Source organism: Pelobates fuscus, chromosome 3 (genome assembly GCF_036172605.1).
Source record: "Pelobates fuscus isolate aPelFus1 chromosome 3, aPelFus1.pri, whole genome shotgun sequence".
NCBI lineage: Eukaryota > Metazoa > Chordata > Amphibia > Anura > Pelobatidae > Pelobates > Pelobates fuscus.
The window spans coordinates 60263834-60287029 of NC_086319.1; the positions used below are offsets into that span (position 1 = coordinate 60263834).

The following is a 23196-nucleotide window of genomic DNA, read 5'->3' on the forward strand; positions in this document are numbered from 1 at the left end:
TATTTACCTGCATTTAGTCTATCTGTTGCCTGGGTGTGTCTGTATTGGCATGGTCTAGTTTGAGTGCCCGGGCTGAGTGTTTATTTGTCTCCCCTTTAGGATAGGGGGGGGAGGTGGACCCGTGGTAGTTTGCCTGGGGGTCCTGTGTTTGTCTGTTGCCCCTTTTGGGATAAAGGGGGGTGGACCCGGGGGATTTGCCTGGAGTCCTGTTGCCTGTTTTACTCCTTTTAGGAGCCACGTGGCTGTGGCTGTAGTGAAAAAGGGGGTTGACCTGTGGAAGTTTTCCTGGGGGTCTTCTTTGCCTGTTTACTTCTTTTAGGAGCCTCGTGGCTGTGGCTGTATGGAAAAAGAGGTTTGTTGGAACTGTGGGAACTGTGTAGACTCATAGTTTCCTGTGATCCTTCTTGTGTCACTTTGATAGCCTAGCTAGCTTCATTGTGCGCTTCGGAACCCTCCAACTCTAGGTGCTGAGTTGGGGGCTTTCCTGACCCCGGACCCTCCAGCTTTGAGCGCTGAGTTTGGGGCTCTCCTGATTATTTAATTTGTGGTAGGGGACTCAGTCTCCTGGGCGGATTCAAGTAGGCATTGCTTGTTTTCCGCATCACGTGGTAGTGAGACTTATAAGTGGGTTTTATAGGGGCACTACGGGAGTGAGGATAGAGGTGGCCACACTTTGTGGACTGCTGTAACGAGGGAGGCTAGACAGGATTCGGGTCAGAGAGGATTGCTGTTTCCTGTGGCCGCTGGTAGTGAGACTTACGAAAGTCGTTCTCCGAGCGGGGACACTACGAGGTTGAGGGAGGTGACTTGGGTCACATGAGTAAAGGAAAGGAATTACTGTTGATTTTATTTGAACTGTGATGCATGCACTGTATTTCAACTGTATTGTTGTCTTGTTTGTTTAACTAGGAGTCATTCAAACTCCTGTGTCTGTCTCTAAGGATTTTTCCTTACCTTTTTACCTTTTCTACACTTCCTGTACTATTACACTATCCACTCCCATTCCTCTTAATAGAGAAGTGATTGGTCACACACTTCTCACCTCGCTCCAATCCGTGTCTACCACCCTGGGTAGGCGGATTCAGTGACTAGTCTACGTTTTGGGAAGACGCACTTGAGTAGGACCCACCTTCATCAAGTGGCAGTCGAGCATTGTAGACGTTCTTGTTCAATTTTCCTTATCTTTCCCTATATTTAGGACACTGGTGTAGGGGAAGGGGGAATATGGGGCAGGAATTGAGTAAGCCCAGTAAGGGCTGGCTAGCATGTGATTTAGTTGAAGACAGAGAGGGTGAGGAGATGGTTAAAGGTGTTGAAAAGATTGCTAAAGTATGTAAAATTGCTGTGCCGACATGTGGTAGATTACAGCCAGAAAGTTGGCGTAGATTACTGATGGAGAAGAAAGGCAAGCTTGCAAATAATGATTTATTAAAGACAGCTGAAGCATGGTACAGAGTAGCGAAGGCTATTCAGCAAGAAGGTTGGGTTGAGGAAGAAATAATTCACAAGGGTGTGAAATTGTTTGTGTATCATAATAACTGTGTTGCTGGGGCTTTTCCTCAGCCAGCGCCCCAAAATGGCGCCCAGGGGATGTCTATCCCCAAGGTTCAGTCAGCAATGGGAGATTGCCAGCTGACTATGTTCCCCACTCCCAATCCTCCCAACACCCATCCCGTCACCTCCCCCGTTTGCCCGGTCCTGAATTCTGATGGATCTTTCTTTTCCCCTTCTCCTTCCCTAACACTCCCATCATCCTCATCCATTCCTAAGCCACCTTCTGTGTCTAATCCTAACATTTCATCTGCCATTCCTTCCCCGCACTTTCTCTCCGTTGATAATCCTACCCTCCCATCTGCATCTGCCCAGTTAGCTAACCCCTCCTCCCCTGCCACTGTCACTGATCCCACTCCGGCTCCTCCTTCTTCACCCGCCTCTACTGATTCTTCTCCATCCTCTCCCTTGCCCGCCCCTACCACGGCCCAGGTTCCCACCCCCTTTGCTAATCCCTACCCAACTTTCCTGCCCTCTCCAGGTTCCGCCCCAGCCCCCGCCCAGATGGCTTGGCCATACCCCTTCCCATACCCCATGTCCATGCCCTATCCAAATTATCCATACCCCTTTCCCCAAGCCACTCCCCAGGTTCCGGTCATGCCCAGTCCGGTACAGTCTGCCCCGGATGTGCCCACATCCAACATGGCCGCCGCTTCTTCCCTTAACCCCAATGCAACTTCCTTCCCCGCCTCCAATATGGCGGCGCCCATTCATTCAGCACCCCTGATGCCAGTGCTTCCCGGTGATTACCGATCCCAAGACTATGACTCAATGGCGACTCCCGCCTCCGGGACTCCCTCTCATCCCCCGGCTCTGTCACCTCAGGTAATCCCCTCACGCAGAAGGGCCCAGATCATAGAGTTAGATGAGGAAGAGGATGACAGGCTGTCTCAGGATTCATTGGAGGCTGCGAGAGTCTCGACCCACCGCTCTATTGAAGATCCCTTCGGCCATAAGGGTCGGGGAGAACGGGCCCCTCCTAAATATGTTGCCTTTAACCCCACACAAGCTAGTGCTTTAATGAAATCTCTCCCCGACCCAGAGAAGCAGCCTATGCCTTTTTACCGAGGGATAGTTCAGATTCAAAAGACTTATTCCGCCGCCTGGCGTGACCTACTGAGTATTTGTGCTATTAAAGCAGGGGATGCATATTGGCCCAGCATGGCCCGCCACCTCAGTACAGATCTGCTTACAAGTGATGTTGATTACCCCTCCGGAGTAACTTTTTGCAATCAATTAAAAGATTGGGCTAAGGACAAACTTGCAGATCAGGCTGCTGGTCTTACTGATGTTGTGCAAGACAAAGGAGAATCGGTGGAAAGGTTTCATACAAGACTGTATCAAATGTTTACAGATTTGGGATTTGATCTTACTGACAAAATTCATTCACAAATGCTGTCAGGTGCGTTTGTCCAAGGTGTTAAAGACTCCATACGCAAGGGAATCATTGCTGCACGCCCTGAGTATAAGGTTGTTCCTCTGGATACTTTACTCCTAGTTGCTAGAGGTCTGGAATCTGCCCAGACCCCCAGAAGACCCAATCCAGCTCCCATCATGGTGGCCCACCCCTCCCCTGCGCTCAAGGGTGCTAAACTAGAGGACGTTACTTGTTTTAATTGCAAAGCTACAGGACATTATAGAAGTGACTGCCCAGAACCTAAAAGGGAGCCAAAAGATTCCAAAAAGCCGTCAAAGCCTGCCCCGGCCCCCAAGGCCGAGGCAGCGGTTCCACTAATTGTGGAACCTGATGATTAGGAAGTTGGCAAGCCTGTGTCTGTAACCCCTGTCATGGCAGTATCTACAGGGGATAAAGGGGGGGGGGGCACTTGCCACAGTGACTTTACCCATTGAAGGCCAACCTACCACATTTCTTGTTGACACAGGTGCAGCCCGAAGTGTTCTAAGAGAACAAGACCTGCCAGACCCATCTTTCTTGTCAAATATTGATGTCTCCTGTGTTGGAGTGGATGGCCAACCAAGACACAGTCCTCTAACAACCCCACTGCGAGTTGGCACAAGCCTGCTTGCTCGTTTTGTAGTATCCTCCACATGCCCAATTAACCTGTTAGGCGCTGATGTCCTCTCACGCCTGCAGGCATCTATAACCTTCACTCCAGATGGACAAGTAGAAATGTCTACACCTCTATCTGTTTCAGACACCTCAGCCTTGTGCTCCCTACCTCTGATGCTGCAATTAGAAGAACCCCGTAGGGAAGCAGCAGAACCAAGGTCCAATTTCCCAGATGTGCTGAAAACACAGGTGCCTGCTAAGTTGTGGTCCTCAGGCCCAGAGGACATAGGTCATCTAAATGTCCCACCTGTGGTGGTAAAGCTTATTCCAGGAGCTAAGTTACCAAGAAAACCACAATATCCTCTAAAACCAGCACAGGCTGCAGCCATTTCTATCCAAATCAAAGCACTCGTAGAGAAGGGTGCTCTAGTGAAATGCAAATCAGAATGTAATACTCCATTGTTTCCTGTGAAGAAGAAAACTCCAAAAGGTGAGCCAGAGAAGTACAGGATGGTTCAGGATCTCCGTGCTGTCAATGAAGCAACTGTTCTGGACACCCCTCTTGTACCAAACCCTCACACTCTGCTCTCAGGAGTCCCTCCATCTGCAAAGTACTTCACAGTCATTGACCTGGCTAATGCCTTTTTCAGTGTTCCACTGGATCCGTCCTGTCAATACTTGTTTGCTTTCACCCATGAAATGCAACAGTATACATGGACTGTCATGCCCCAAGGAGCACAAAATTATCCAAGCCAATTTGCAAAGGCCATGTGTACCATACTTGACCCATGGCAAGCTGAACACCCAGAAGTTGTTTTGCTCCAGTATGTGGATGATTTACTGCTCTGTGGAGATGATATACCCACTACTGAAAAGTGTTCAATTAGTCTGCTTTGCTATTTGGCAGAGCAAGGATGCAAAGCTTCACTTCTCAAACTGCAGTTCTGCCTACCTTCAGTTATTTTCCTTGGACATTGCTTATCTCAAGGTACCAGACATCTCACTCGGGACCGAGTCAGAGCAGTTCTGGACATTCCACCCCCAAGGACTTCAAAATCTCTTCATGCCTTCTTAGGCCTCATTTCCTACTGTAGAGCATGGATCCCAGAAGCCTCTCTGCTTATGCAACCTCTCTATGATACACTCAAGACAGACCCATTCTGCCTGACCAATGAAGCTCTGGACAATTTCAAATCTCTTAAACGTGCCATTGCTTCTGCTCCTGCCTTGGGCCTACCAGACTATACCAAACCTTTCAAATTATTTGTCTCTGAAAGACAAGGCCATGCTACAGGAGTTCTTACCCAAACGAATGACTTAAGAGGCCGCCAGAGGCCTATTGGATACTTCTCATGCCAACTGGACATTGTGGCCAGAGGGACCCCTTCCTGCCTTAGGGCTGTTTTTGCTGCAAGAGAACTCATTGAAAGAACTTCAGACCTGGTCCTTGGCCACCCTCTGGTTGTTTTGGCCCCTCATGACATCTCGGCCATTATCAACCAAGTCCAGCTCAAGCACGTGTCTCCTGCTAGACACTTGCGTCTGCAATGTCATCTTCTTCTGCCTGACAACATTTCTATACAAAGATGTCAAGTTCTTAACCCATCCACTCTTCTTCCACTCCCTGAGGGGGGTATCTACTATGGGTTTGTCACGGATGAAACCTACATCTACCTTCTCTGTGGATGTATCAAGAAAATAATGCATCCACATTTAACATTTTATAAAGACAAGACACCTCTCTGTGAAGGCCCGGACTATGCCTTCTGTACCATGTGGTACAAGCCAAACATTACTCCTGAACCTTGCTACGAAGATGAGCTCTACCACTGGATTGAAGTGAAGCTCACTGCTCAGGATTTCTATTGTGACTCTGAAGGCAATAGCATGGTCCTGATCCAACTGCCCTCAGAACTTAATTACCTGTACCGCCATTGGGATACTGCTATTCCACATATCCCTGTTACCAAGTTGAAAACAAGATCATGGAATGATCTTGGGCCTATGGCAAAATTATGGGCCACCATGGATGAATCACAGCTACAGGAGAATGGCATTGCCAAATACACAACAACTGATCTTCTTGAAGCATGGCCACGCCATTTCCTGGAAAAAGAATTTAAAGACCTGGTCATAGTGAATGACTATAACCCAGAAACTCCTCATGACTGTTTTGAACAGATGAAAATGGAAACAGTGCACTTACCAACTGTGCATGAGAATCCATTACCAAATCCGGATTTTACCCTGTTTGTGGACGGCTCAAGGTATGCTGATGAAGAAGGAAGATACCACACAGGATATGCCGTAACCACAACAGAGGAAGTTCTCAAGTCATCATCTTTACCGCCAGCAATGTCTGCGCAAGAAGCTGAATTACAAGCCCTGACCTCAGCATGCAAAATTGCAGAAGGAAAGCGTGCCAACATCTATACAGATTCAAGATATGCTCTGGGTGTGGCACATGACTTCGGCCTCATTTGGAAGACAAGGGGATTTCTTACCACTGCCGGTACACCAGTCAAACACAGCTCTGCAATCAAGGAACTAATGGATGCCCTCCTACTCCCTGAAGAAGTGGCCGTTTTGAAAGTCAAGGCACATGGGAAGTTGGATACAGATGAAGCAAAGGGCAACCATTTGGCTGACCAGGCTGCTAAGCAAGCGGCCAGAGATTTGCAGGAAGTGGATGAAGAAGTGTCCGGTCAAGAAGAAGAAATTCCTATCTTTACCTTGCAAACTCTTCCTACTGACCTAAGAATTTTGCGAGAACAGCAAGCTGCAATTACCCCTGAAGAAATCCAGAAATGGAAGAAGAAAGGAGCTGTCCTAAAGGACGGAATTTATTACAACAACTCTAAATTTTGCCTTCCAAAGAATTTATATCCAGCAGTTGTCCAATGGGCACATGGGCCTGCACATCTGTCAAAAGACCTAATGGCCGCCCTCATTCAGAAGTATTATGAAGCACCTGGAATCACAACATTGATCAACAGCTTCTGTAGGGCCTGTGTCATTTGTGCAAAATGCAATCCAGGAAGACCAGTCAAGGTGCCTGCAAAACACTTAGCAAAACCCATGTACCCATTCCAGATAATTCAAATTGACCACATCCAAATGCCCAAGAGTGGGCCTCATGAATACGCACTAGTAATAGTGGATATGTTCTCAGGCTGGCCAGAAGCCTACCCAGTGGCCAATATCACCGCCAAAACAACGGCTAAACGTCTACTTGCAGATATTGTGTGTAGATTTGGACTTCCAGAAGTCATTGAAAGTGATCAGGGCCCAGCCTTTACAGCAACAGTGACTAAAGAAATTTGGACTGCTCTGGGGGTGACCCTAGCCTTTCACACCCCTTACCACCCACAAAGTAGTGGTAAAGTAGAGCGCATGAACGGCACTCTAAAAGCCAGAATGTTAAAAATGTCACAAGAAACAAAGATGCCCTGGCCAGAAAGCCTGCCAATAGCTTTATTCAGCGTTAGGCACACACCTAGAGGGAAGCATTCGTTATCCCCATATGAGATTCTATTTGGGACAGCACCCAGACTAGGTTGTTATTATCCGCAGCAGTTACAGCTTCAATCTGATGTTTTAGTAGACTATGTAACTGAACTTGCAAGTGCCTTGAACAAAATACATGCCCAAGTTTTCTCTTCAATTCCAGATCCTGATTTGGACACAGGTACCCACAACCTGCTTCCCGGAGATTGGGTTCTGGTTAAGAAGTTCGTGCGGAAAAATACCCTGGAACCAAGATTTGACGGGCCATTCCAAGTTCTCCTGATCACCGCAACTTCCGTCAAATTGGCCGGCAGGCCACATTGGATCCACGCTTCCCACTGCAAGAAGTCCCCTGCCCCAGAGGAAGCAGATACCGCACAACCATGTACCTCTGGTACATTGTCTCCTTAATTAGTTTAATTAAGGCCCAGCAAGTAGCCATCACTAAAGATGTTAGTGGGTACACCTTCTGGTATAATTCATCATGTACCCGCGTGGCTACCTATACCTTTGATTATTGTGACATCGTAGAATGCCCATTCCCTACATCACAAATCCAGAATATCTATAGAGATATCCCTCATGCAAAAGACCCATATGTTTGTGTAGTTGACAGACAATGGGGGCACAATTGTGACCATTGGGGGGCGGCGGGATGGAATGCCGGGCCTTCCTGGGGTTACAAGCCAAAAAGTGCCTTATCTAAAGTAGATGATCATGGTAGGTCCCTCCTTCAAAGAATGACTCTGAGAAAGCCTGGAGGAGGCACACCAATGAAACTAATTCTAAATATTGAGCATCCAAGTCCAACAGATGCAGACCGATATGTACTGGGAATGTATTGGAAAAAGGGTTCCTATACTAAATTAGGGCATTTCTACCTTAAAGATATGTGTAATTCTCCTGAGTGGCAAGGAGCTACTCACATGGTCACAAACCCATTAAAACCACACATCCAGTCCTTTAAGGACATGATGGCCATTGCTAACCCCACCTTTGAAGATACTATGGCCGCTGAAACAGGTTTTAATGATGTTAACCTATGGTTAGAATGGATGAAATATAATGCCAATAAGCATAACAAAACCGCATGCTATGTGTGTGGTGGTGCCCGGCCTCATCTGGGCACTGTACCTTCGACCCTACCAGTAGATGTAGAAAATTGTGTTTTGAGTCTTTTTGCCTATCACTACAATTTTAACAGGTCCATATGTCAAGCATGGACAGCAGAGTATCCTCTTCTAGCCAAAGATGTCAAACCCCCTGATGGTATTACCGTATATAAAGGTAATTACACTTGCTATGCCATGTACGATGGTATTGGTAAATTTGTGGGTAACTTTTCCAAAGGTTATTGTGCTACATACAGAACTGTTCCTGTACACTTGCTGCAACATCACACTAGGTCACTAGGAGACATTTACTGGTTGTGTGGGGATTTACAGCTAAGATCCAGAATGGACACGGAGTGGTGGGGGGAGTGTACTTTGGCTAAGGCCATTATGCCCATACACATTATCTCTGACACACACCTCAACACCCATGAGTCCAGCCACACTAAGGTTAAGCGTGAAGCCCCAGTAAAAGGAAGTTTTGATCCTCACATTTACATTGATGCCATTGGGGTGCCTAGGGGGGTACCCAATGAGTTTAAAGCAAGAGATGAAGTTGCTGCAGGGTTTGAATCACTTTTTACCATAGTTACCGCAAACAAGAATTTAAATTGGATAAATTACATTTATTACAACCAACAGCGTTTTGTTAATTACACCAGAGACGCCCTCCAGGGATTAGCCGAACAGTTGCAGGCAACATCCCAAATGGCCTTCCAGAATAGAATGGCCCTAGATATGATCCTAGCCGAAAAAGGAGGGGTATGTAAAATTTTGCCCGACACCATGACATGTTGTACTTACATCCCAGAAAACACAGGCCCTAATGGTAAAGTTACATTAGCCATAGCAAAATTAAATGACCTCTCTGAAGAGTTGAAAATGAATTCTGGGATAAAAGACCCCTGGGACAGATGGTTTGGTTGGATGACGGGTTGGCAAAAGGCTTTAATGCATATTGGTATGGCAATACTAATTTTTCTTTTTATCTTTGCTCTTCTCTTTTGTTGTGTCTTCCCTTGTCTGAGAAAATCCCTCACGAAGACTGTTGACCAAGCGGCACCCACTTTTACACATCTAGAAATTGACGACCAAGATTTCTAGGATCTCAACTCACCCTGTTTGCCGCTGCAATCTATCCCTTTTGATGATAAAGTGCGAGAGTTCTAGGAAGGGACCATCTTAGGGACAGCATCTGTCAGTGAATGGTAAAGGCCCCGTGTGGAGAAGTGGTGGGCAAGCCGCCATGGGCCACCCATGGGTGTGAAGTGTTCGAGAGCCATACTGACGATGAGTTAGCCTATTAGGGTCAGAATTAGGGACAGACTTGCACTTTGCATTAACACCTAGCTAGCGGCCACAGGGTTTCTGTGCCTTTTGGGCTAACACGTCTTCTGGTATTAACAAATAAAGTTTTATCTCTTAGAATCTAACATTTCATAGGGGGGAATGATGTAGAATTATTAAAAATCTTTATTGAACTTGTATTGAATTATTGCACTAACTCCGTTTTAACCTGATACTGTGACAAATCCTCCATTTTGTCCTCATAACCTGACTTCTACATTTCAAAACTATATTACATGACAGAATTTCCCAGCACATCTAACACAATAGACAAAGACTGTTATTTTCCATAAAGACATGACTACCCAGGAACTGCTGAATTTCCCCCTAACCCGCAACATAGTATATTTGAAGGCCATGAGAACACTGTAGTAATGAAATGTTCGATTCATAAGAGACCTTGCACCTGACCACAAGACCTGACATCACTGACTGTGTAAAATGACGCTCAAGCCCCCCTTTCCACCGAGTAAACCTCATGCTAAGGGAGATGGCGCTTGAGCCCCTTGTCCCCACCCGTGTCCAAAACAATACCACCTCTCGGTGGGTGGACACGAAGCTAACCACTTAGTTTTTGAGCCAATTAATTATATTGATAGGTGGACACTAATCCAGACACTTAACAATTAATCCAATTAATGATGTTTATTTACTGATATCATGATAATCAATGATGACGCAAAATGCCTCTTAAAAGGGCCTGCGCGCCCGCTCTTGCTTCACTTGCCAATAAATTTCCTCGAAGTTATTTTAACCTGAACTCCGTGTGTCAGACTGAATTACTTCAGCGTATATACGCAATTCAATTCTCTTTAATTTGGACAGGAACAGATAGACATTTAAACATTTTGGTTTACTGAAAAAGTACCATAACACCATTCGGGATGAAAAACGCCCCGGCAACCTTTCAGCGGATGGTAGATCGGTTATTGGACGGGTTCCAGGAATATGCATGCGCATACCTGGACGACATCGCCATATATAGCCAGACCTGGGCAGAACACCTGCAACACATAGGAGCTATTCTTGATCGTATCGGGGAGGCAGGGTAACGATGAAATCTAGCAAGTGCCATATAGGGATGGCAGAAGTGCAGTACTTGGGCCACCGGGTGGGGAGCGGGCAACAGAAACCCGAAACAGCCAAAATTGAAGCCGTAGCCAAATGGCCCACCCCTAGGACAAAGACCCAAGTGCTAGTGTTTCTAGGTACTGCAGGGTACTATAGAAAATTTGTGCCCGATTATAGTGCCCTGGCCAAACCCTTGACTGACTTGACCCGCAAGAACCTTCCTCGACAGGTTGTCTGGGCCCCAGAGTGTGATCAGGCATTCCAGCAACTAAAGACTGCTCTAACTAATGCCCCTGTACTTTCTGCTCCTGATCCAACTAAAAGATTTCTTGTCCACACAGACGCTTCAATGTTTGGATTGGGAGCAGTGCTGAGCCAAGTTGGAGCAGATGGCGGAGAACATCCTGAGCTTACCTGAGCCGAAAGTTATTGCCACGTGAAGTAAGCTACGCCGCCATTGAGAAGGAATGCCTGGCCGTGGTGTGGGCTCTCAAAAAGTTGCAGCCGTATTTGTATGGACAACCTTTTTCCTTACTCACAGATCACAACCCATTGGTGTGGCTGAACTGTGTGGCCAGGGACAATGCCAGGCTGCTGCGCTGGAGTTTGGCGCTGCAGCCTTTTGACTTTACAATTCATTACCGGCCAGGGAAGCAGAATAGCAACACCGACGGGTTGTCCAGACAAACTGAACTTGAAAAATGATCTGTGAGTACTCCTCCGGACATCCCCAAGCCGATCCGTTAGGATCAGACTGTGTATGCCGGTTTGGTTCTGGGGGAGCATTGTGGCAAACCTAGCCACTTCAGACTATAGAACTGTGACTCTAAAGGTTGTCCTAAACACTGCTGCCATATTATGTGTAAATGTACTTTGCATTCTGTATTGAAATGTATGTTTGCCTGTAATCCTTCTAGCATTCGTATGCTAGCAGCAGTTGACTCCCAGAACTGTGTTTCGTCCGGTTACTGGGGGATTTGGGATATTGCCTTACTTTTCAGCGCTGACTGTGGATTACCTTTAATACCAGCGGAGATCGTGGGATTTAATATTGCCGCTCCGCTACACGTATATTATCAAAATCTGTAATAAAGAGATCTATTTTAGAGTATACTCTATGAACCTCCTCTCATAAGCATCTATCTGTAATATTAAGACTAGTTTTGTCCATCTTCACATCTGTCACCACGTTCATATCACAGCTATTAATAGTATTCCTTTCTGAATTTTAGAAATCTTGAAAAATATTTTTCTAAGGAAACGTTGGGAGTATAGATTCGGTGCATAAATATTTACTAAGGTATAAAATTGTATTATTGATTTTGCAAACAATTATAAGATATCTGCCTTCAAAATCTTTTTGTTTCAGTATCAACTCAAATTTCAATCGTGCTGATATTAAAATCGCTACACCCCGTTTCTTCTTATTTTGAAACTGAATGTATAAAAATACTAAAAGAGAAGTCCTGCGCTCACTCGCATCACTCCTGGGTGGAAGCAACGACCACAGCACAGCATCAGCCCCAATATATAGTAAAAACCAAAGACCAAAGTTTTTCTGCTAAAGGGACAGAACAACTGCACCATATCAAAGGGACGATGGACGGGGCCATGTACCATCAATTCTTGGGTGAGAACCTCCTTCCCTTAGCCAGGACATTGAAAATGGGTCGTGGATGGGTATTCAAGCATGACAATGACCCAAAACAGACAGCCAAGGCAACAAAGGAGTGGCTCAAGAAGAAGCACAAAAAAGTCCTGGAATGGCCTAGCCAGTCGCCAGACCTTAATCTCATAGAAAATCTGTGGAGGGAGCTGGAGGTTTGAGTTGCAAAACATCAGCCTCGAAATCTTAATGACTTGGCTCCAAGTCTCCTCTAATCTGCAAAGAGAAGTTGGTCAAAATCCCTCCTGAGATGTGTGCAAACCTACAAGTAATGTTGGACCTCTGATTGCCAACAAGGGTTTTGCCACAAAGTACTAAGTTGAAGGGGTCAATTACTTATTTCACTCATTGACATGCAAATCAATTTATAACTTTTTTGACGTGTTTTTCTGGATTTTTTTTTTCATTATTCTGTCTCTCACTGTTAAAATACACCTACCATTAAAATTATAGACTGATCATTTCTTTGTCAGTGGGCAAACATTCAAAATCAGCAGGGGATAAAATACTTTTTTCCCTCACTGTACATGGTTACAATGTTTTCCTGTGCTTGGAACTTTGTATGTATAAAAAATAGTGTAACGGAGCTTCCTGTACCCCGGTTGGGTACCTCCGCCGACGGATGCTCCCAGTGCTCACCGAGGACTCCAAGCACTCCACCAGACACCATCAGCACAGCAGTCCCCACATCCGGGGTTACAAAGTATGCAAGCCAATAAAAACAATGTGATAAGGAATGACACTGCCACATACAGTACACAATCCCTCCTCTCTGCCTGTGATACAATTAAGGCAGATAAAGCTGTAGCGGAGCGGCAATATTAAATCCCAAGATCTCCGCTGGTATTAAAGGTAATCCACAGTCAGCGCTAAAAGTAAGGCAATATCCCAAATCCCCCAGTAACCCCCCAGTAACCGGACGAAACACAGTTCTGGGAGGTCTTTATTCACAGCTTCCAGTATTTATGCAAGTCCCCATGCAAGGGGTTTCCTTACTGACATAGCAGGGGTAATACAGTGAGGGACTACATGGGGGACTTAGCGTTTGGAGCAATTCTCCCATCAGGCACTGCTGCACGAGAGGGATACTCCCACTGAAATACACCGTTAAGTGGATTATCCCTCCGTGCAGCAGAACCGGCATTTTACATTTAAATTCACCACTTGTACAATATTCATGTTATTCTGATGAACGGACGTTCAGTAGATAGCTGGGGTCTGAGTGCACCTTTCGTGAGAGTACCGCTCAGATCACAGCTAAAACAACCAAACGCCGCACGAAAAACACTTTATTATTAAGGTCGTCTAAAAGTACCGAACACCGATGGGGAACCACAATAGGAGAAGACCGGAGCTCCTGAACGGCCTGGAAGTACAGCGGTGTTCGTGCCGTCGAGTAGCTGTTTTCAGTTCCAGGCACTCGACGACAAAACACCGCTGGGGAGACAAAGGATCCAAGATTTGGTAGTCGAACGACGGACACCCAGGAAAGCACTTAACTACCGATTGCAACATTGTAATTGGTGCCACACGACCCTCAGTGTGTGGGCTTGGGTTCGGTACTTAGTTCGTTTCACGAACAGCCGGTAAATTTGCTGTTCGTGAAACAACCATGTAAACTATAGCGGCTTTCGGCTGCTAGCATACGAATGCTATAAGGATCACAGGCAAACATACATTTCAATACAGAATGCAAAGTACATTTAAACATAATATGGCAGCAGTGTTTAGGACAACCTTTAGAGTCACAGTTCTATAGTCTGAAGTGACTAGGTTTGCCACAAAAGCATTAACTTAATTATCCCCAGGCAGAAAGACACACACATTTCTATAAAGTCCAATAAGTACCCCAAAACACAACATATCCCCATTAATCTTACATCTGGTTGCAGATCTGCTGTAGAGAGAATGGATCACCTACCTCCTCCTCCTGGCATTCCTGTGGTGTTGGGTGGGGATCTGGACCAGCCGTCCAGCATCTCTGTAGGTCTGGTGCAGAGACCGCAGTCCCATCTGCACCATTGGGGTCAGGGGTGCTGTTACCCTGTAGTTGGTGAGGAGGATCAGTTGTCTCCTCTCCCGGTATCTCCGGCTGCTGTTGGAGAGAGAGACCAGTTGTCTCCTCTTCCTGCAAGGCACACTGCCGCTGGGGAGTGAGACTGGTTGTCTCTACTCCCTATAGGATACACTGCCGCTGGGGAGGGAGACCGGTTGTCTCCTCTCCCGGAAACTCACCCTGCCGCTGGGGAGGGAGGACAATGCTCTCCTCTCCCTGTGACTGTCTGCCACTGGGGAGAGAGACCGGTGGTCTCCTCTTCCTGCAAGGTACACTGCCACTGGGGAGGGAGACCGGTTGTCTCCTCTCCTTGAAACTCACCCTACTGCTAGGTAATGAGACCAAAATTGATAAGTACCCAAAAACACAACATATCCCCAATAATAATACATCCCCTTATAGCCCTAATCCGGGTGAACAACATATCCATACATGCACAATTACATAATTAGTGCAAATTAAAGGACCACTATAGGCACCCAGACCACTTCAGCTCAATGAAGTGGTCTGGGTGCCAGGTCCAGCTAGGTTTAACCCTTTTTTCTATAAACATGTTTATAATAGGGTTAATCCAGCCTCTAGTGGCTGTCTCATTGACAGCCGCTAGAGGCTCTTCCGCGCTTCTCACTGTGATTTTCACAGTGAGAAGATGCCAGCGTCCATAGGAAAGCATTGAGAATACTTTCCTATGGACTGGCTGAATGCGCGCGTGGCTCCTGCCGCGCATGCGCATTCAGCCAAGGAGGAGGAGAGAAGGAGAAGGAGAGTCCCCCGCCCGGCGCTGGAGAAAGAGGTAAGTTTAACCCCTTCCACCCCCTAGAGCCCGGCGGGAGGGGGGCCCTGAGGGTGGAGGCACCCTCAGGGCCCTATAGTGCCAGGAAAATAAGTATGTTTTCCTGACACTATAGTGGTCCTTTAAGAAAAGCAATTCAAAATATATGTATTTATTTGTCCTGATTTACAGAGTACATCATGTGTCTAGGATTTCATTCTGGTAGTCACAGGTCAGAAAACACAATATTTTTTATTAACAATAATAAACAATTATTGTGTATTTGTACATGTGTTATTACTGTTATAAATTTGAATACCAGGAGGTACCTGAGGAAGTCCTTTGTGGACGAAACGCGTGGGACCTGGTACTATAATAGCTTATATTTTTATACTTATTTTAATAAAGAAGGAATCTTTCTACTCTACAACCCTGAGTCTGACTCTGTCATCTTCGGAACAGAATTAGTGTTTTTTACCACCCATCTACATCAGGGGAGGCACCCTTGGGCGATATTCTTTCATCCTTCTTGTGAGTCATATTCTACATAGTGCATTTACACTTTATCAACAGTGTTACACTATTATTTGTTTTGTATTCATATTGCAGATCTGCAACTGTTTTCTCCTTTGTTAGTATACATACGGTATTTAAAGGGATTATTGCTGGGAAATCCCTGGAGGAAGCTGTCATCACTATCCATTGAGATAAGTGCTGCTTTTCCACTTTCTATTACATTCAGGTGCTAAGTGATTGTTTTTTCTTGTATATATACTTGGCATCCTCTGTTATGTATAAGGAATAGAAAGGAATCTCCATATTATAACAAGAGGAGGATCATATTTTAGGGTTTTATTCACTGATCAGTGAATTGATAACCATATGCAAAATTTATAAAACTGAGTTAGTTTTTCCTAAGAGCAATTTTGTTACCAACTTTATAAACGCTCATTGCTCTGGTTCTATCTCATTAACAGACACTCCGATAGAATATTTCTTGTTTATTATGCTATATTTAGAACTGAACTTTATAATTTCTTTCTAAAAGACATATTTTATTGGGTAGCATTAATTTATACAATTATTGAAATTATGTAGAGGTTATTTGGTTTGCTATAAATGATTATTTCAAATGCCATAACATTCTGAATATGTCATAACTTTTTATTTGTAGCTTTGAAAAACATAGTAGTGAATTTATTACATACAATTTAAACTGATTCCAGTATCCAGACAAAAGTATTTCTTATTATAATTTTTATATATTTTACATCACTATGCAAAGGGTATAGAAAATAAATATTGCAAATAAATGGTGACAAACTAAGCTGCAAAAGGAACAAATGGTGACTATAATCCTGCATTTTAGATATTCATAACTCTTATCTTTTGTTAATGATTACACAGGTAATAGGTAATATGTAGCATGTCAGAACGGAGGATGTACCATATGTGCTGTCTGTATGTATCTAAACAAATATATACAGGCTATACGTTGGAAAATACAGTGGTACCTCGGTTTACAAACACCTCGTTTCACATAATTTCCACTTTACAAATGAAAATCCATTGAAAATAAATGCCTCGGTTTACAATTTTTTTTCGCAATACAAAGCAAGTATCCCCAGGATGCATTGCGCCTGGGAGGTTTATAGCGCCGCCCTCGTGCATGCTGGAGTCTGTGGGTAGCACGTGGCGTCGAGTGTGGAGGTGTTAGAGCGGCTTTTGCATCGAGTTTTGGAGCCATTCTGGAATTTCTTTGCAGTGGTTTTGGGACTTTTTTAAAACTTTTTTTGGTGCATTTCTCAAGCTGTGGAAAGGTAGGGAGCTGAGCTTTGTCGTTTGCATGCCTTTTATTGTGTGTTCTGCATTGTGGGCTGGTTTCCATGCCAGCTCATTTTTACTTTTTTTTTTTTTTTTTTACCTCCAGAACGGATTAATTGGTTTTCAATGCATTCCAATGGAAACCACGTTTCGGTTTACAAATTTTTCGCAATACAAAACGTCCGGGAGAACGCATTCAATTTATAAACCGAGGTACCACTGTATAACTGTATGGTAAACAAGTGAAATACAGTGATGCAAACTATTGTTCAAGCTGCATATTATGAAGGTTGAGTACATTGCTGTAAAGCAGGGTTGCCCAAAAGGGAGATCCTCAGATCTTGTAGAACTACAACCCCCATGATGCTTTGCACGCCTTTAGAATGACAAAGCATCAGGGAAGCTGTAGTTTTAAAACATCTGGGGATCTCCCTTTTGGACACCCCTGATGTAAAGAGAGGAAACATTGGCACATTGATGCACTTTGATAAGTGTAATAATTTGGGTCATAGTTTGGGACATGTAATTTTAGATATTTCTTGAAAAACTAGACAAAAGAGCAGGCGAGTCTGATAGGGAGAATAATGGAATTCCAAAAGAGTTTTGCAGTCCTAGAGAAGTAATATAATTGAGAGTAAGTGTTACAGGTGCAAACAGATGCGAAGCAAAAGAGCATTAGTAACAAAACACTGAGAAGTCCCATGATATCAACGAATCATGCTGAAATAAACAGAATTAGACACAGTTTTATTTATCCTTTGGACCGATGACTATCCACAAAAGTATTCACTCAGAAATCACTTCAAGACTATGTTATGTAAAAATAATCTTATAATTGACAATAAATATATATTTTATGATTCAGGCCTGCTTTTTCTAATACAAGGAAAACTATAAAAGACAGAAGCCCACAATGGGCATGCTGGTGCATGAGCCAAAGGTTCACCATGGCGTGGTGCTCTGAGGGACAGCACTACCATAAGGCGACGCAGCTGGACACCAAAATAGGAAATACATTAAGGAAAAACAAAAAAATCCTGGTGGTCTGGTGGTGGAGTGCATGGTCTGCACTTTTAGCTAGTGCAGACTATATTAATCATTCTCTTGCAGTTTCAGCACTTTGTGAGGAGCTAAGCACTGTTTTCACAGGACTTCGCAGCCCGAACACTGACTTCTTCACTGAATGTCAGACCAGAAGGAGTGATTAATATAATTTACACCAGGTGAATGAACAGACTATGCACTCCACCCCCAGACCACCAAGTAATTATTATTATTAAGACCACTGGTCCAACAACAATTTATTATTAACTCCTGTAGACCTCCAGGGATTCATTATGAACCCCCACTGGCCCACCAGGGAATATAGCCTCCTCTCTGCAAAAAAAAGGTAAGAAGGGAAAAGTTTTCTTTCCCATACAGTTTGGCATGTTTAATTGCATTGTTGGCACTTTGAGAAATAAGCTGGTTTCCAGTTGCAGTGTGAGCACCCTAGCTCACAAAGGTACGCAATAACTGTTCTAGAAAGACTTGGCTGCAGGCCTAATTATGCATACATCTTATAAAACAAAGCAGAAAGTAAAGTTTCCACCCATTCTGGAATATTTTATGTCCAGCTCATTGTAATGCTAGAATCGAATCTTCCTAATATTTTTTTATTTTTTTTTGCACAACAAAACGAGATGCAACCATCACGCACAATGTAGAACATAATGTTCATCTGTGGATCTGGGCATTTCTATGACTGTATCCGACATACAAAGGTCAGTGAATAGCTTAATTTCAAATTGAGTATGCTAATTACTGGAACACCAATTACAAGAAAATCCTCAGTACATCTGTCTAAAATGTCACATCTGTAGATAATATATCATTGCATTTCAGAACACATTGTTAATATTTACTTTTAACACTGAGTGAACTGTAATAAAATTATGCAATTAAAATCAAGAAATGGTAAAAAACAAAAACAAATACAGAAGATAATAATAACTTGTGCGTGTTGCTTTGCAAAGTAAGATTATGTCATAGTTAAAAGAATAAAAGAAAGATTACAAACACTGTTGCCTTTTGAGTATCAGCTCTACATATTTCCTTTAGGAACTGTGTAGTATGGAATGACAGACAATAAAGATATGAAACACTATCATGTTGTGGTGCTGTGGCTTAGTTGGTTAAAGCGCCTGTCTAGTAAACAGGAGATCCTGAGTTCAAATCTCAGCAGTGCCTATTTTTTTTAAATTAGAGGGACAAAGGTTTAAAAATAATATCAGGAAGTATTAAAGGGACACTATAGTCACCTGAACAACTTTAGCTTAATGAAGCATTTTTTGTGTATAGAACATGCCCCTGCAGCCTCACTGCTCAATCCTCTGCCATTTAGTAGTTAAATCCCTTTGTTTATGAACCCTAGTCACACCTCCCTGCATGTGACTTGCACAGCCTTCCATAAACACTTCCTGTAAAGAGAGCCCTATTTAGTTCTTTATTGCAAGTTCTGTTTAATTAAGATTTTCTTATCCCCTGCTATGTTAATAGCTTGCTAGACCCTGCAAGAGCTTCCTGTATGTGATTAAAGTTCAATTTAGAGATTGAGATACAATTATTTAAGGTAAATTACATCTGTTTGAAAGTGAAAACAGTTTTTTTTTCATGCAGGCTCTGTCAATCATAGCCAGGGAAGGTGTGGCTAGGTCTGCATAAACAGAAACAAAGTGATTTAACTCCTAAATGACAGTGAATTGAGCAGTGAATTTGCAGGGGAATGATCTATACACTAAACTGCTTTATTTAGCTAAAGTAATTTAGGTGACTATAGTGTTCCTTTAATTTACTGAGAGGGTAGTAGATGCATGGAATAGCCTTCCAGCTGAAGTGGCAGAGGTTAACACAGTAAAGGAGTTTAAGCATGCGTGGGATAGGCATAAGGCTATCCTAACTATAAGATAAGGCCAGAGACTAATGAAAGTATTTAGAAAATTGGGCAGACTAGATGGGCCGAATGGTTCTTATCTACCGTCACATTCTATGTTTCTAATTTACTTTTTAAAATATTATTAAATAAAGTATAAATGGCATACTTCAATATTTCTGTTTTATTATACCATTGTACAGCGCTACGGAATCTGATGGCGCTATATAAATAAAATAATAATAAAATAATATTGAATTGAGTTTAAAAAAAAAAAAAACAAAGCAAAACAAAAAACATTTAGGAAAACGGGAAGGATATTTAAGAACCAATTGAAGTGTGAATTTAGTTACAATAGTGAAGCCAAAATCTGTGCTTTTATCATTAACAGCTTCCTTTTTAAATAACTGTTATTTAAAAAGAACAAATCTAAAATTAAGATGGTGGACTCCTACTACGTTGGTCACACAGCATGCATTGCAATCAACACATCAAACAGATGACAAAACCACTCAGGTGACACAGAAAAACAGCATTTCGTCCGGAAACAAAACACTTGGCACAGCCAACATATTGCTAACTATAAATGACACATCAATATTTTGGCCAGTAAGCTCTGAATTTACTTTATACATAGAATGAATCTAACGTTGTTTCCTGGAATTAAATACACTTATTTATAAAATATTCTGAGTATAATTGCAATGGGTATTTTTATGAAAACGGTTAGTGTTATTCAGACCTTTATTTGGAATTCTGAAAATCTCAATTTATTTTGTAGTATGAAGATGTTTTTGGAACAAGAATTTACCTTTCTTTGATATGACATTTTATCAAATGATGATCTAACATCATATACACACTCAAGATATGTTTTCTTTAAAACTGTGATAATTTGTTGCTGCATTAGTCATCCTAGCTGTAATTATTATTATTATTATTATTATTATTATTATTGCCATTTATATAGCGCCTACAGATTCCGTAGCGCTTAACAAATGTTAAAATGGACAAACAAAGAAAAACTAGCTCAATATGTAATCTTGCAGGGTTATTGACTAACGTGAGAATTATTCAGGAATTCAAAGGCGATTCACAGTAAATTTGTATCTTTTGGCCTTAAATGTGACATTCCCCTTGATTTCACTTTGAAATCACATCAATTCTCACTTTAGTGAATAATTCTGTAAATATCCAGATTCAATAAGAAATCTACAGTGCGGGTGTAATATACTGCATACTGTCATATCAGCTAATTGTAGATTCTGTATTACCAGATAGGTGATTAGGACATTTGTGTGAGTGACACTTTGGCAGTAACTTTTAATTTAAAAAAAAAAAAAAAATTAAGACTATGTCCTCTTGTTATGGTAGTTTTTCTTCTTTTAAATACAGTCTCCTCCTTTACTGTGTTGATTCCCTTTATGTATTTAAATGTTTCTATCATATCCTCCCGTGTCTCGTCTTTCCTCCAAGCTATACATGTTAAGATCCTTTAACCTTTCCTTGTAAATGGAGAAAAATAGTGAAATATCAGCACATGGTTCTTGTGTTTCCACAGTTATAAGTAGACCCATGTACTCTATGTAATTAGGAAGAGACGAGTGTGATATTATTTGGGACTGTTTGTCTTTTGTTGATATCAGTGCTAATACTAAACAATTGCTTGTTTCAAAGAATAACTGAGAACATGTCTCAGCAACAAGACTTATTTTTTTTTTTATGTTTGTCCTTACAAAGTAGCTGTTGCTTCCCACACATATCCATTTTTATCTTTGGTTTATTAATAGGCATTCTGATTCTTTGAAATGCTACTTTAAGGTTATCTGTCACATAGTGCAGCAACAATATGTTTTCTTGCACTTTAAATAAAAATAATGGCTTCTATCTAATTAGAATTACATTGTTACAAACTTGAACAGGTTTGCAATTATTTTTGAGTAAAGCGATTTAGAGTCAAACATCCTTTTCTAAATATAGACCTCCGTTTAATAAGCTTTCAAAATACTGTTAGAAAGAAAAAAAGATTTATCTACAAAAATTCCTGTCGACATTAATGGTGCCTTCTGTAGATAAGTCGTTTGTAAAGTGTTCAATAGTGATGTCCCGAACTGTTCGCTGGCGAATAGTTCCTGGCGAACATCGCTTGTTCGCGTTCGCCACGGACGGCGAACACATGCGCTGTTCGGTCCGCCCCCTATTCGTCATAATTGAGTAAACTTTGACCCTGCCTGTACCTCACAGTCAGCAGACACATTCCAACCAATCAGCAGCAGACCCTCCCTCCCAGACCCTCTGTAACGAGAATATACCCCTACACGCAGGATCCAGCTAAACAGAAGGCAGTACCGAGGAGAGATACGTCTACCGGACCTTAGAATGGCCGGACTCGATGTATATAGGAGAAGTACAGAGTCAGGAACAATCCGAGGTCAAGGGCACAAAGAGACAGCGTAAACGAGGACAAGCCGGGGTCTGGTACACAGGAAACAGCAAGCCGGCAAACAGAACAGACAAGGATAAAGCGAAAACGAAGTCAGAATACAAAGCCAAGGTCAAATACGGAGGAACACAACAAGCGCTAAGGGGAACTGAAACAGAAACCACAATAGGGCAAGGAACTAAGGGAAAAGGGTAAGTATAAATAGGTTCAAAACTAATGTGATTGGCTCCTGTCACTTCCACACCCCCAAAAGGTAAGTGTATGGGGTGTGTGGGATGACAGGGGCCAATGGGAGCCTTTTGGCAATTTAGGCTCCCACTGTCTCTTTAAGAGCGCGCCCGAGACTTAGATTCAGACGGGACATGTGACCGCATCTCGCGGTCACTGCCCGCCTTCCTGTCTGAAGCGTCGGATGAGCCGCGCGCGGCTCGTGCAGCCGCAGGACCGCGCGCGGCTTGAAGAGAGGACCGCGGCCGGCCCCTGGGAAAGGTGAGGACCGCGGCCGGCCCCTGGGAAAGGTGAGTAAAAGGTGAGTACCCCCCCCCTGAGGACACGCCCCCCGGGCGGGCAGGACTAGGTCGGGCAGGAAAACGTGAATGGAAAGAACGCACAAGGCGGGGAGCATGAACAGCATCAGCAGAAATCCAACTGCGCTCCTCAGGCCCATAACCCTTCCAATGTACCAAGTACTGAAGCCGACCCCTAAGGAAACGAGAGTCAAGAACAGCAGACACTTCGAATTCCTCATGACCCTCCACAGAGACAGGAGGGGGAGGAGGAGCATGCCGGGTATAGCGGTTGTGCACGTAAGGTTTCAACAACGAGGTGTGAAAAACATTAGGTATGCGCAGATTCTTAGGCAGACCCAAGGCATAAGAAACGGGATTAACCTTATGTATAATACGATAAGGACCAATGAAGCGGG

General features: G+C 43.4%; 1 non-coding gene across 1 annotated transcript; it reads left to right on the forward strand.

Annotated features, from left to right (window-relative positions):
• Positions 1-19072: 19072 nt before the first annotated feature.
• On the forward strand, positions 19073-19146 carry TRNAT-AGU (transfer RNA threonine (anticodon AGU)). Its single transcript has one exon. It is a non-coding gene; the product is annotated as a tRNA-Thr (tRNA).
• Positions 19147-23196: the final 4050 nt, after the last annotated feature.